The 13,810-nt window shown below is 38.9% G+C and overlaps 1 long non-coding RNA gene across 2 annotated transcripts in view; it reads left to right on the top strand.

Moving 5' to 3' along the window:
- The window catches only part of LOC110145537 (uncharacterized), a 143,850-nt gene extending 131,074 nt beyond the window's left edge, over positions 1 to 12,776 (top strand). For both annotated transcript variants that reach the window (XR_011486982.1, XR_011486983.1), the window contains one exon: positions 12,728 to 12,776. This is a non-coding gene — a long non-coding RNA (uncharacterized lncRNA). The remainder of the gene's footprint in view (positions 1 to 12,727) is intronic.
- The last annotated feature ends 1,034 nt before the right edge of the window (positions 12,777 to 13,810 follow it).

The following is a 13,810-nucleotide window of genomic DNA, read 5'->3' as shown; positions in this document are numbered from 1 at the left end:
TCCAAATAGGAAAAGGATTACATCAAGACTGTATATTGTCACCCTGCTTATTAAACTTCTATGCAGAGTACATCATGAGAAATGCTGGGCTGGAGGAAGCACAAGCTGGAATCAAGATTGCTGGGAGAAATATCAATAACCTCAGATATGCAGATGACACCACCCTTATGGCAGGAAGCGAAGAAGAACTAAAGAGCCTCTTGATGAAAGTGCAAGAGGAGAGTGAAAAAGTTGGCTTAAAGCTCAACTTTCAGAAAACTAATATCATGGCATTCGGTCCCATCACTTCATGGCAAATAGATGGGGAAACAGTGGAAGCAGTGAGAGACTTTATTTTTCTGGGCTCCAAAATCACAGCAGATGGTGACTGCAGCCATGAAATTAAAAGACTCCTTGGAAGAAAAGTTATGACCAACCTAGGCAGCATATTATAAAGCAGAGACATTACTTTGCCAACAAAGGTCTGTCTAGTCAAAGCTATGGTTTTTTCCAGTAGTCACGTATGGATGTGAGTTGGACTATAAAGAAATCTGAGTGCCGAAGAATTGATGCTTTTGAACTATGGTGTTGGAGAAGACTCTTGAGAGTCCCTTGGACGGCAAGGAGATCCAACCAGTCCATCCTAAAGGAGATCAGTCCTGACAGTTCATTGGAAGGACTGATGTTGAAGCTGAAACTCCAATACTTTGGCCACCTGATGTGAAGAGCTGACTCATTTGAAAAGAACCTGATGCTGGGAAAGATTGAAGGCAGGAGGAGAAGGGGTTGGCAGAGGATGAGATGATTGGATGGCATCACCAACTCAATGGACACGAGTTTGAGTAAACTCCGGGAGTTGGTGATAGACAGGGAGGCTGGGGTGCTGCAGTCCATGGGGTCGCAAAGAGTCGGACACGACTGAGTGACTGAACTGAATAGTTGATTTACAGTGTTGTTAGTGTTTGGCAAAGTGAGTAAGTTATAAATATACATATAACCACTCTTTTTAGATTCTTTTCCCATATAGGCCATTAGAGAGTGTTGAGTAGAGTTTCTTTGCTATACAGTAGGTCCTCGCTAGTTACCTGTTTTACATACAGCAGTGTGTGTATGCCAATGCCAATCTTCCAGTTTTATCCCTCCCCCACCTTACCCCCTGGTCACCACACCCTCTCCAGTATTTAGTATTTGTAGATTTTTTGATGATGGATGCCATGCTCTTCTGAATTGAAGTTTCTTGCACAAATTAGACTGCTCTTTTGCTTTCCCCTCTCCCCAAGTCTCTTACCTTTACTCTGATGGCTGTGTATGGAGGGAAGACAGGCAGTCATGAGTTATTGTGTAACCATAATTAAATAAATGGTATTAGAGAATGCAGAGGCAAGATCTGTATTTTTCAATATAAGCAGGTGTTCAAGAGCTATGACCCATGAGTAATAATAGTGTCTTTTTCCTCAACGAGAAATGTGAAATTAGCCATTAATGAAGCATCTGACAGTATAGAACCTGAAGAGATGGTCCTGAACCTGAACAGGAAGAAACAATGGCCCTGAGCAGTCCTTCATGTTGTTGTTCTATGTGCTAGATTGCAAGATTTATCCAGCTCTTGATCCTGTTTCTGTAACGAGTCACATAGATACTAAGTAGTTTAAGGTGACTGCAGCAAGACCGGGGTGGAGGGCAGGGCTGTGGGATTTGCTGCTTGCTGCAATGATTTGCAGTTTGCTCAAAAAGTTCTGCAGTCTTGGTCCTCCAGTCCTGTCCTTTAATGCAACCCACTGCCTCTGCAGTGGTACCTGAGCCCATTGCGTCATTTGTAGGGACTTGGCAAAAACAACTAGGGCAGATATTCTGAATGTGACCATGCTGTTTTCTATGCTGTGAACCAGTAAGGCCTTTTTGTCTCTAACGCAGGAGTCCCCTGTCTTTTGCTAGCCTCCTTGAAATAGAAACAGATTAACTTATTAGATTGCAAGGAGGGTAAATTCTCAGCCTCCACAGGCTTTTGCAGATACTACAACAAATTTTCAGGTGCACAGACTGGGCAGTAAACAAATGCAAAATAAAAACCTCTCAAAACTCTGCTCATTATTCTAAAATTTTTTCAATATGTCACTGTAACTCACATGGGCCTGTGATTGTCATAATACATTTTAAAATCAAATTAGTCTCATGGAAGCCAACAGAAACATATTAGCCCTGGACTCTGTATACCCTGGAGATAGGTAGGTGCCATGACTTGAATGGCTACTTATGCTAATAAGTAGAAAATGTATCGAAGTTGGCTTTTTGTCTGGTGGAAACCAAGAGTTCCAAAATAATATAATATTGTTATTAATTATCATAGTTATCAAAATGTGTTATATAAGTAACTGGGACAGATAATTTAAAAATAATAGATAACATTGTTACTAAATTATAATATTCCAGACACTGATCAAATGTTTGATATATATTATCTTGCTTGATCCTAAAATTCCCTTATCCTCAATTTTTTTCAACCAGTTAACAACATATTTAATGTTTCATCCTTAATATTGATATTTTAAAGTATTTTACTGAAACATATGGATAAATTTAGGGCTATTGTTCCTTTTTCAGTCGTTCAGTTGTGTCTGACTCCCTGGGACCCCCATGGACTACAGCATGCCAAGCATTAAAAGGTTTTAGGAAAGAGGGGTGTACTTGAGGATGTATTTGGAGGACATTGGATTGGCTCATAAATTGGAAATATGGACCAGGATCTGCTAAAAGCAGCATTTTCAAGGATACCAGGTATTGGAAGTAAAGATGTGACTGTTCTCCTCAGGACTCAGTTTCTTGCCTTCTTTTCTCTGGTTCCTTTTTGTCTTTTATTTCCTCTGTCTGCTCAGAATACACAGTCCATGCCAAATAACTACCACCTACAACTCCTGGACTCATATCCTCACATCTTCACCACTTGAGATAAAAGTGCACATGCTTCTAACTTATTTAAAATTACTAAGAAGGAGTCTGATTGGCATAATATATATCAGGTGCCTGCTCTTGTACTAGAATTAGAAATCTTTTCTGACTGGCAAGTTTAAATCTCAGAAGAGAAAGATGCTGTCAAGCCAAGCAAAGAAATATCCATAACAATAGATTAGACAAGTATCTATTTGAAAAATTTTAGCTAATCTTACCAATATCATTGATTTAGTTTTGGCAAAGAAAGAAGATCAATTGTTTTCAAGTATATAACTTGAAAACCATCTGGGAAGTCAGAACCCAAATAACTAAGAGCCTCCCATTATTTTGGGGCATGATACAGGAGGTTAAAAATTAATAATAATGCTCTTTATAGCCAGGAGATGTATTCTAAACACATTGCAGTTATCAAGGATCATCAATGCTAAAATATTCCCATCATCAAAAAAGGATTGCCTGGTAAGATCAATAAAGGCAATAGAGTTTATTATTTATCTTTAATATAAAAACTATATACTAAATCTATCCAGTGTCACAGAGACACTAGTTAATTGATTCAACAGCATGTTTGAATTTACATTAGGAAAGCAATTACATTTGAAAAGCACTTGTTTGGGATTGCACATAAGTAGCATCCATATTCTAAGCATGGATTTTGACATCAGAGGTGCTCAACTAAACTTGAGCTCTTTGCAATGATGAACACATTCAAAGACATTTATTTTCATAAACTTGAAAAGTTTGGCCAACTTTTTCACTAGAAGCCATTTTAGAAGACTGATCTTGAAGGTTCTGTACACGAGATGACTGTATTTTTTATGCCTGCACCTATTGCTGTGAATAGTGTTGACACTTTTGTATCAGAGCAACATCAAGATGTGTCTGTTCAAAAAAAAAAAATGATTTTACATGCCAAATGGCTCACTTTTATCCAAAAGAAAGGTATATGCCATAGTGAAAATGCAGGTCGAGGGAGTCATTAGCGAGACCTTTTATATTTGTCTCACGTAATAAGTACGGGCAACTACCTGCCCCTCTCCCCCCAAAACTGAATTGTATTGGGATAGATACTGATGGCCTGAAAATAAACACCAAGATACCCAGGTAACCATTGTAAGCATTTATGTCAGCTGGCAGGCGTGAATGGAGACACACTTAGGGCTGGAGACCCCTTCTCTAGTTGCCCTGAGATCAGGGCCACTTGACATCCTTGGCCTCCAGGCACTTTTGCCTTTGTGGGCAACCTTTCTCCATAAAAAGTAATTACAAATTGTATTTTATCACTGTGCCAGCATCACCATGAGTATATTACTATCTCACATTGAAACATTTTCTTTGACCTGGAATTCTATTTTTAATTCTGATTTAAAAGACATTAAAACATATTCATGGACCCCTAAAAACATTGTGGTCACCAGGCACTGTTCTACCATGCCCAATAGATGAGGCAGTCTTCCCCCAAATCATAACCTTTTACTCTTCATGAACACCCAACCCTGAAACTCTAGTTCACTCAGTTTCTTGGCATTTCTGGGGTGAGAACTGTTATAAGACCAAAGGTTCCAAATGGCAAGCCAGTGAGTCCAAAGATCGACTAATTTATAAAGAATAACTGCAAAATACCATCACCCACAGGCAAGCAGTCCATTTTACTATTGACTTAAACACAAATGTTACTGTTGAAAAATTCAGATGGAAAAGAAGTACAAGGTAGAAGTAGCTGTTCCAAGGGAACCATTCAGATGTTCCCTTTGAATCAAATAAATTGGCAGAACACAGTGTCTACTTTAGAATATATTTAACATTTGATGGTTCACCTGATGCCACATTCTGCAGTCCAGGCCACCAAAAAAGAAGCAAACACTTGGGAGTTGTTTGACAGAAATAAACATCCTTGTCCTAAGTAAGATGAAGCTGTTTTACATTATTCATTTGGTCATTCAATGAGTATTCATTAGTGCCTACTGTATTAGTTGCCAGATACATGAGCCCAAGCCTCAAAAAGTGCAGAACCTGGGGATTTTAGCCTGCAAGTAACTCTGCAGGCTGTGTCTTGGGAGCTGAAAGGTGGGAGATGGTGATGATGCTTAAAAAGGAAATGGTCAGCCTTTGAAGGGGCTTGTTTGCCTTGTTAAGGAAGTTGATTTTATCTTAAAGTTGTTGAGGAGCTAATGATGATCTAATTGAAGAATGATGCAATTAAATATATAATTTAGAAAGATATTTATAGTGGTAGTATGAAGGATTCCCCCTTCATGGATCAAAGACTTGTCATGGTGAAGGGGTTTGTGTAACTCAGTTAAGCTAGAGCCATGCTGTGCAGGGCCACCCAAGACAGACAGGTCATCATGAAGTTTTGAGAAAATGTGGTCCACTGGGGGAGGAAATGGCAACCTACTGCAGTATTCTTGCCTAGAGAATCCCATGAACAATATGAAAAGTCGAAAAGATATGACACCAGAAGATGAGCCCCCCAGGTCTGAAGGTGTCCAATAATGCCACTGCGGAAGCACCGAGGGCAATCACTAATAGCTCCAGAAACAACGAAGCAGCTGGGCCAAAGTGGAAACAACACTCAGTTGTGGATATGGCCGGTAGTGAAGTAAAGTCCAGTGGTATAAAGAACAATACTGCACAGGAACCTGGAATGTTAGATCTGTGTTTTTGTTGTTCAATCACTAAGTCATGTCTGACTCTTGTCTACCTCATGGACTGCAGCACGCCAGGCTTCCCTGTCCTTCACTGCCTCCTGAAGTTTGCTCAAACTCATGTCCATTGAGTGAGTGATGCTGTTTAAACATCTTATCCTCTGTCACCCTCTTCTCCTTTTGCTTTCAGTCTTCCCCAGCATCAGGGTCTTTTCCACGAGTTGGCAATTCACATCAAGTGGCCAAGGTATTGGAGTTTCAGCATCAATCCTTCCAATGAATATTCAGGGTTGATTTCCTTTAGTATTGACTGGTTTAATCTTCTTGCAGTCAAGGGACTTTCAAGACTCTTCTCCAGAACCACAATTCAAAAGCATCAGTTCTTGGGCACTCAGCCTTCTTTATGTTTCAGCTCTCAAATCTGAACATGACTACAAGAGAAAGGTACCTGAATCAAGGTAAATTGGACATGGTCAAGAGGGAGATGGCAAGAGTTAATATCAACATCTTAGGAATTGGTGGACTAAAATAGACAGAAATGGGCAAATTTAATTCAGATCACCGTTATATCTACCACTGTGGGCAAGAATCCCTTAGAAGAATTGGAGTTTCCCTCATAGTCAACAAAAGAGTCAGAAATGCAGTACTTGCATGCAATCTCAAAAAGGACAGAAGGATCTCAGTTTGTTTCTAAGGCAAACCATTCAATATCACAGTAATCCAATTTGTGCCCCAACCGCTGATGCCAAAGAATCTGAAGTTGAATGGTTCTATGAAGACCTACAAAACCTTCTAGAACTAACACCAAAAAAAAAAGTCCTTTTTTTTTCATCATAGGGGATTGGAATGCAAAAGTTGGAAGTCAAGAAATACTTAGAATAATAGACATGTTTGGCCTCGTAGTAAATCAGATCAATTATATTCTTCACAGCCGAAGATGGAGAGAAGCTCTATACAGTTAGCAAAACAAGACATGAAGCTGACTATGGCTCAGATTATGAACTCCTTGTTGCAAAATTCAGACTTAAATTGAAGAAAATAGGGAAAACCAGGAGGCCATTCAGGTATGACCTAAAACAAACCCCTCATGATTACACCATGGAGATGATAAATAGGATAGATTCAAAGGATTAGTTCTGGTAGACAGAGTGCCTGAAGAACTATGGACAGAGATTCTTAACATTGTATAGGAGGCAGTGACCAAAATGATCCCAAAGAAAAAGAAATGCAAGAAGGCAAAGTGGTTGTCTGAGGAGGCTCTACAAATAGCTGAGGAAACAGGAGAAGTGAAAGGCAAGGGAGAAAGGGAAAGATAGCACAACTGAAGGCAAAGTTCCAGAGAATAGCAAGGAGAGATAAGAAGCCCTTTTTAAATGAACAATGCAGAGAAGCAGAGGAGAACAACAGAATGGGAAAGATTAGAGATCTCTTCAAGAAAACTGGAGATACAAAGGGAACATCTCATGCAAGACTGGGCACGATAAAGAACAGAAATGGTAAAGACCTAACAGAAGCAAAAGAGATTAAGAAGAGGTGGCAAGAAAACATGGAAGAACTGTATCAAAAGGTTTTAATGACATGGGTAACCATGATGGTGTGGTCACTCACCTAGAGCCAGACATCCTGGAATGTGAAGTCAAGTGGGCCTTAGGAAGCCTTACTATGAACAAAGCTAGTAGAGGTTACAAAATTCCAGCTGGGCTATTTAAGATACTAAAAGATGATGCTGTTAAAGTGCTGCACTCAATATGCCAGCCAATTTGGAAAACTCAGCAGTGGCCAAAGGACTGGAAAAGGTCAGTTTTCACTCCAGTCCCAAAGAAGGGCAATGCCAAAGAATGTTCAAACTATCATACAGTTGTGCTCATTTCTCATGCTAACAAGGTTGAAAGTAAAAGTCGCTCAGTTGTGTCCAACTCTTTGTGACCCCATGGACTATACAGTCCATGGAATTCTCTAGGCCAGAATACTGGAGTGGGTAGTCTTTCCCTTTTCCACGGGATCTTCCCAATCCAGGGATTGAACCCAGGTCTCCCGCATTGCAGGTGGATTCTTTACCAGCTGAGCCCCAAGGGTAGCTAGCAAGGTTATATAAACTCAAAATCCTTCAAACTAGGCTTCAGCAAATATGTGAACAAAGAATTTCCAGATATACAAGCGTGATTTAGAAAAGGCAGAGGAACCAGAGATCCAAATTGCCAACATTTGTTGGATTAGTGAGAAAGCAAGAGAGTTCCAGAAAAACATCTACCTCTGTTTCATAGACCATTCTAAAGCATCTAACTGTGTGGATCACAACAAACTTTTGAAAATTCTTGAGACAGGAGTCCCAGTCCACCTTACCTGTCTCCTGAGAAACCTGTATGCGGGTCAAGAGACAACAGTTAGAACCAGACATGGAACAAGTGACTGGTTCAGAATTGGGAAAGGAGTATGTCAGGGCTGTATACTGTCTTATTTATTTACCCTGCTTATTTAACTTATATGCAGGGTACATCATACAAAATGCCAGGCTGGATGAATCACAAGCTGACATCAAGACTGCTGGTAGAAATAACAATCTCAGATATGCTGATGATACCACTCTAATGGCAGAAATTGAAGAGGAACTAAAGAGCCTCTTTATGAGGGTGAAAGAGGAAAGGGATAAAGCTGGCTTAAAACTCAATATTCAAAATACTAAGATCATGGCATCCAGTCCCATCACTTCATGGCAAATAAAAGGGGAAGAAGTAGAAGCAGTGACAGATTTTATTTTCTTGGCCTCCAAGATCATTACACATGGTGACAGCAGCCATGAAATCAAAAGATTTTTGCTGCATGGAAGGAAATCTATGACAAATCTAGACAAGTGTTTTAAAAACCAGAGACATCACTTTGCTGATGAAGGTCTGTATAATCAAAGCTATGGTTTTTCCAGTAGTCATGAATGGATGTAAGAGTTGGACCATAAAGAGGACTGAGTGCTGAAGAATTGATGATTTTGAATTTTGGTGCTGGAGAAGACTCTTGAGAGGCCCTTGGACTGAAAGAAGATCAAATTAGTCAATCCTAAAGGAAATCAACCCTGAATATTCACTGGAAAAGCTGAAGCTGAAGCTCCAATACTTTGGCTACCTGATGCAAGGAGCCAACTCATTGGAAAAGACCCTGATGCTGGGAAAGACTGAAGGCGAAAGGACAAGAGGCAGCAGAGGATGAGATGGTTAGAGAGCATCACCAATGCAGTGGACACACTCCAGGAGATAGTGGAGGACAGAGGAGCCCAGTGGGCTACAATCCATGAGGTCAGAGTCACACAGGTATGAGACTGAACAACGGAGCATTGAGCTGGTCTTGCTTTAAAGATTGACTCACTTGCAGAGCCTTGAAACTTGCCAGTCCTCAAGCCTCACACTGCAGACATTCCTGTGTAATTAGCCTCAGGTAGCGCCTCAAAGATAAAATTTTTAAAAACTGCCCAGGTGATTATAATGTGCAGCCAAGATTGGAAAACCACTTGCTACCTAAGAGTGGAATATACCAAGATTGTCATGTGCTAAGTAAGAGATAAAAAGGAACTAAATTAATAGTACCAAAGAAAATTGTGTACAGGAACACGAAATGTGGTTCTTTGGATTTAGCATGATGTATCTCAAAACGGAGAAGTGTAAAAAAAACTTGTGTCTCCAGGATCTAGCCACATGGCTCCACCATGTGGATAAACTGTGATGTATCAAGTCAGTTGATTGCTTTTTTTCCTTCAGATCCTGTTTGCTGTAACGTGAGAATATTAGTAGAAATAAGTTAAAAGGCCAAAAATAGTGCATCAATTAGAAGAAAAATATGTATTGGCACCTGAAAAGATTTAGCACTCAAATACTTCTTTCAAATCTGATACAATGCTTTACATTTGAAACTGCTATAGAACTTTTGCTTGGGCACATATATCACAAAAAAAGTGTTTCTGTTTATTAAATCTAAAAATCTATTGCATAGTGAAATTATCACATTTGTTTGGGGGTAAAAGATTTATAAAGAATGTTGCTTTGATGAATCGAAATGCTGAACATTTATAATTGCTTTTTACCACTATAGAATTCCTTCAAAGTAGCTTCATAATCATACCACTCTTATTCTTAGGATATACTGAAATAATTCAGGTAGAAATTTTAAAGTGATTAGAAAAAGAGAAAAATAAATTGATTAATTTTTATGACTGCAGAAGTTTCTCATCTTATTTAACCACTCATATAATTCTCTTTAAAAGCTTGAAATGTGTGATTCTTAATGGCAAAATAAAACATCTTCATAGTCTGTAAACTTTCATACATGATTGACTATTGTAATTTATCAATATCTCTTCAAGCAAATTCTGAAAATGAGATTATTAAACTAGTGAAATTAACATTGCATTTCTAATTCTTCAGCCTCCAGACAGTTTGCTCAACAAGCACTTTTCAGCTCATAATTAAGTTGTACTTTTCAACTCAAGGTTTGAACCAAATTTAAATTTCAGTTTTATAATCTGACTTAAATATCAATTCAAAGACGTCTCTTTTACTAAAAAATGTCTTTGTTTTCGAAGAAACGTGATCCTCACCACTGAAATGTATAAAAATCAATTAAAAGAAAAATAAATTAGTTCTGAAAATGTGAATGGATAAAAGTATTGCCTTATTTACTGTAATGATGTCCTCGTGACAAAAAATGTCCTTTCTAATGTTAGACAGTAATTAAAGTGAAAGTTGCTCAACCGTGTCTGACTTTTTGCGACCCGATGGGCTATACAGTCCATGGAATTCTCCAGGCCAGAATACTGGAATGGGTAGCCTTTCCCTTCTCCAGGGGATCTTCCCAACCCAGGAATCAAACCCAGGTCTCCCACACTGCAGGCGGATTCTTTCCCAGCTGAGTCACAAGGGAAGCCCAAGACAGTAATTAAGTTAATAAATACCTTTATAATATCTTCCAGATGTAAGGTACTATATGAGCATCACAGGTGATAGATGTCTAAAAACAAGATCCCTACTTCAAGAGAGTTTTAAGTCTTTAGGAGGTAAGAGAGTCACACATCTAAGAGTCAAACAGGTAACATTAAAAACCAAAAGAAGCAAAATTAAGTGGAGTGAGGAAGGAGAGATCACAGTCAGGTGGAATAGTTAGGAGAAGCCGTAGAAGTAACAGGGTTTAAGTTAGAGGGACCTAAAAGAAATCTGTATAGACAAGGAGTTTGGGGCATTATGGTCAGGTACTATGACAAGGGCAAGAACTGAGAACTAGGATACAGTTTGCAGGGCAGCAGCATCAGCCTCAACCAGGATCATGTTAGAAATGGGGGATCTTGGTCTTGGCTTCCTGAATCCCAGTCTGCATTTTAATAAGGATACTAGGTGATTGGTACTGATATTAAAACATTTTAAAGCACTGTCAGAATATTGGCAGTAAATTCTTTTCTGTAAAAGGTCATATAACAAACATTTTTGGCTTTACAGGCTACTCTGTTGCTTAGCATGAAAGCAGCAAAGATGACAGCATACAAATGAAAAAGCCTGGATGGGTTCCAATAAAACTTTATTACTGTGACCATTAGTTTCATGCATCACCTTGACTTCCGGACAGGGGGTTCCCGGGTATTTGGTTGAACATCATTCTGGGTGTGTCTGTGAGAATGTTTCTGGACAACATTTGAATTTATACTAAGTGAAGCAGATCACCCTCCTCAGTGTGAGTGGGCCTTTTCCATCTGGTGGAGGCCTGAATGGAACAAAAGGAGGCGTGAAAGTGAATCTGTTCTCTTTGCCTGACTGTTTTAGAGCTTCCCTGGTAGCTCAGCTGGTAAAAAATCTGCCTGCAATGCAGGAGACCCTAGTTCAATTCCTGGGTCAGGAAGATCCCCTGGAGAAGGGAGTGGCAACCCACTCCAGTATTCTTGGGTTTCCCTGGTGGCTGAGCTGGTAAAGAATCTGCCCGCAATGCGGAAGACCTGGGTTTGATCCCTGAGTCGGGAAAATCTGCTGAAGAAGGGAATGGCTACCCACTCCAGTATTCTGGCCTGGAGAATTCCATGGACTGTGTAGGCCATGGGCTCACAAAGAGTTGGACGCAACTGAGCAACTTTCACTTTGGAGCTGGGGTGTTGAGAGATCCCTGGGTTGGGAAGATCCCCTGAAAAATGAAATGGCAACCCACTCCAGTATGCTTGCCTGGGAAATTCCATAGACAGAGGAGCCTGGCAGGCTACAGTCCATGGGGTTGAAAGAGTTGAACACATCTTAGTAACTAAACAACAACAAAAAAGATATGTATATATACACACATTTATACATATGTGTGTGTGTATGTGTATATATATTTGTGTGGGTGTATGTGTGTGTGTATACATATATGCATGCAGAATGTGGGGTGCTCAGCTGTGTCCATGGACCCTATGAACCGTAACCTGCTGGTTCCTCCATCCATGGGATTTTTCAGGCAAGAATACTGGAGTGGCTTGCTATTTCCTTCTCCAGGGGATTTTCCTGACCTTGGGATTGAACCCCCATCTCCTGTGTCTCCTACATTGGTAGGCAGATTTTTTTTTTTCTTTTTTAACCACTGAACCACCTAGGAACCCACATACATATATTCATTCTATTAGTTCTGCTTTTATGGAGAAGAACCCTGATTAATATAGTTATGGACACCAAGTTTGAGTTTCATATAATTTTCATGTGTCATGAAACACTGTTCTTTTTATTTTTTCCAACCATTTAAAAATTTAAAAACTATTCTGAGTTTACAAGGCATACAAAAACAGACACTGGCTGGATTTGGTCTGTGAGCCATAGTTTGCCAACTATGTCTTAGAATACTGAACATCAGTAGAATTGAAAACAAGTTAGCCCTTCAATTATTTTTATCATCTAAATTCTAGATTTCATAACAATAGAATAAAAACTATAGAGATATTTATACTCTATATCCAAAGGATAATTTTTATTATTCCATAGCTAAGGATATCTAATCCAATCATAGGAGAATATTTTTCTTCACCATTTTTTAGCTAGTAGGAGTGTGGTTATTAGTATTTTTTCAAGTGGATATTAAATTTCAACATGATCATGGTACATGTGTATAAATATAAGGCAAACAAATGATTAAAGCATCTTCCATTATTTTCTTTCACAAAGGCAACCTGGAAAAATAGTAAGATTTCCTTCAATCAACCCAACAGAAAAGGTAAAGACTCTCCATGATAATGTCACTGTCATTCTTCCCCTCACTTGTGCTTTAAAAATCAATCACATTGAAGCAACTGGAATGGAAGTTCTCTAGGTGTGATCCAAGTTCTCAGCATCTCCTGGGCACTAGTTGGACTTGCTAATTCTTGTGGCTGCCCAAGACAGGGTGGGGGCGGGGAGGGGGGGAGGTCAGGATGGAGGGATAGGGAGGAGGACTGGGCCTAGCAATCAAAGTTCTCCAAGTGGGTATGATGAACGTTAAAATTTGAAAACTGCCAAACTCAATATAACTCTTGTTAAGAATCCATCCAGATTCCTGAATTCTCTTGCAGACCCATTGAGTGGGAATCTCTGGTTTGCATTTTAACAGGCTCCTAGATGACTGTTATGCTTGTTCATATTTGAAAGTCACTACTTTAGAGTTGGTGCTCTGTTTCATCCCACCACCCCATCTAACCTTTAAGACCTTTGCCAAATCCTATAAACTTTACATTTGCAAAAACTTCCAAACCTAATGCTAATTATCAAAAAAACCTAAGATTTTTATAAAATTCCCAGACCCTGCTCCAGAATTACACAGGAAAATGTATTATATAAATGTAAACATACGTTATATGATGCATATGATATATATATATATATATATATATATATATATGATATACTATCTGTCCATCTGGGAACATGGTGAGGAATTTACTTTTATATTCTTAAATTTGATGTAGCTATTCACGAGTAGACATTTTGGCCTCACTATTAGAATTTACTCCCTTGTTCTATTTTAGTATACTTTAATTTGGACTTTATAAAGTCCTCATTATGAAAACAATCACAAATAATATCCAAATTAAAGTTATGCAACTCTGATCATTTTATTCTGCCACTCAAATTTTTTTTTTTTAGAGAAAAAATAGTTTCTATATCTATTATCTATACCTGTATGAAATCTATTTTTTTTCCATTTATTTTTATTAGTTGGAGGCTAATTACTTTACAGTGTTGTAGTGGTTTTTGCCATACATTGACATGAAT

The sequence above is a fragment of the Odocoileus virginianus genome, chromosome 3 (assembly GCF_023699985.2).
Source record: "Odocoileus virginianus isolate 20LAN1187 ecotype Illinois chromosome 3, Ovbor_1.2, whole genome shotgun sequence".
Lineage (NCBI taxonomy): Eukaryota > Metazoa > Chordata > Mammalia > Artiodactyla > Cervidae > Odocoileus > Odocoileus virginianus.
This window is presented reverse-complemented; position numbering and strand designations above follow the sequence as displayed.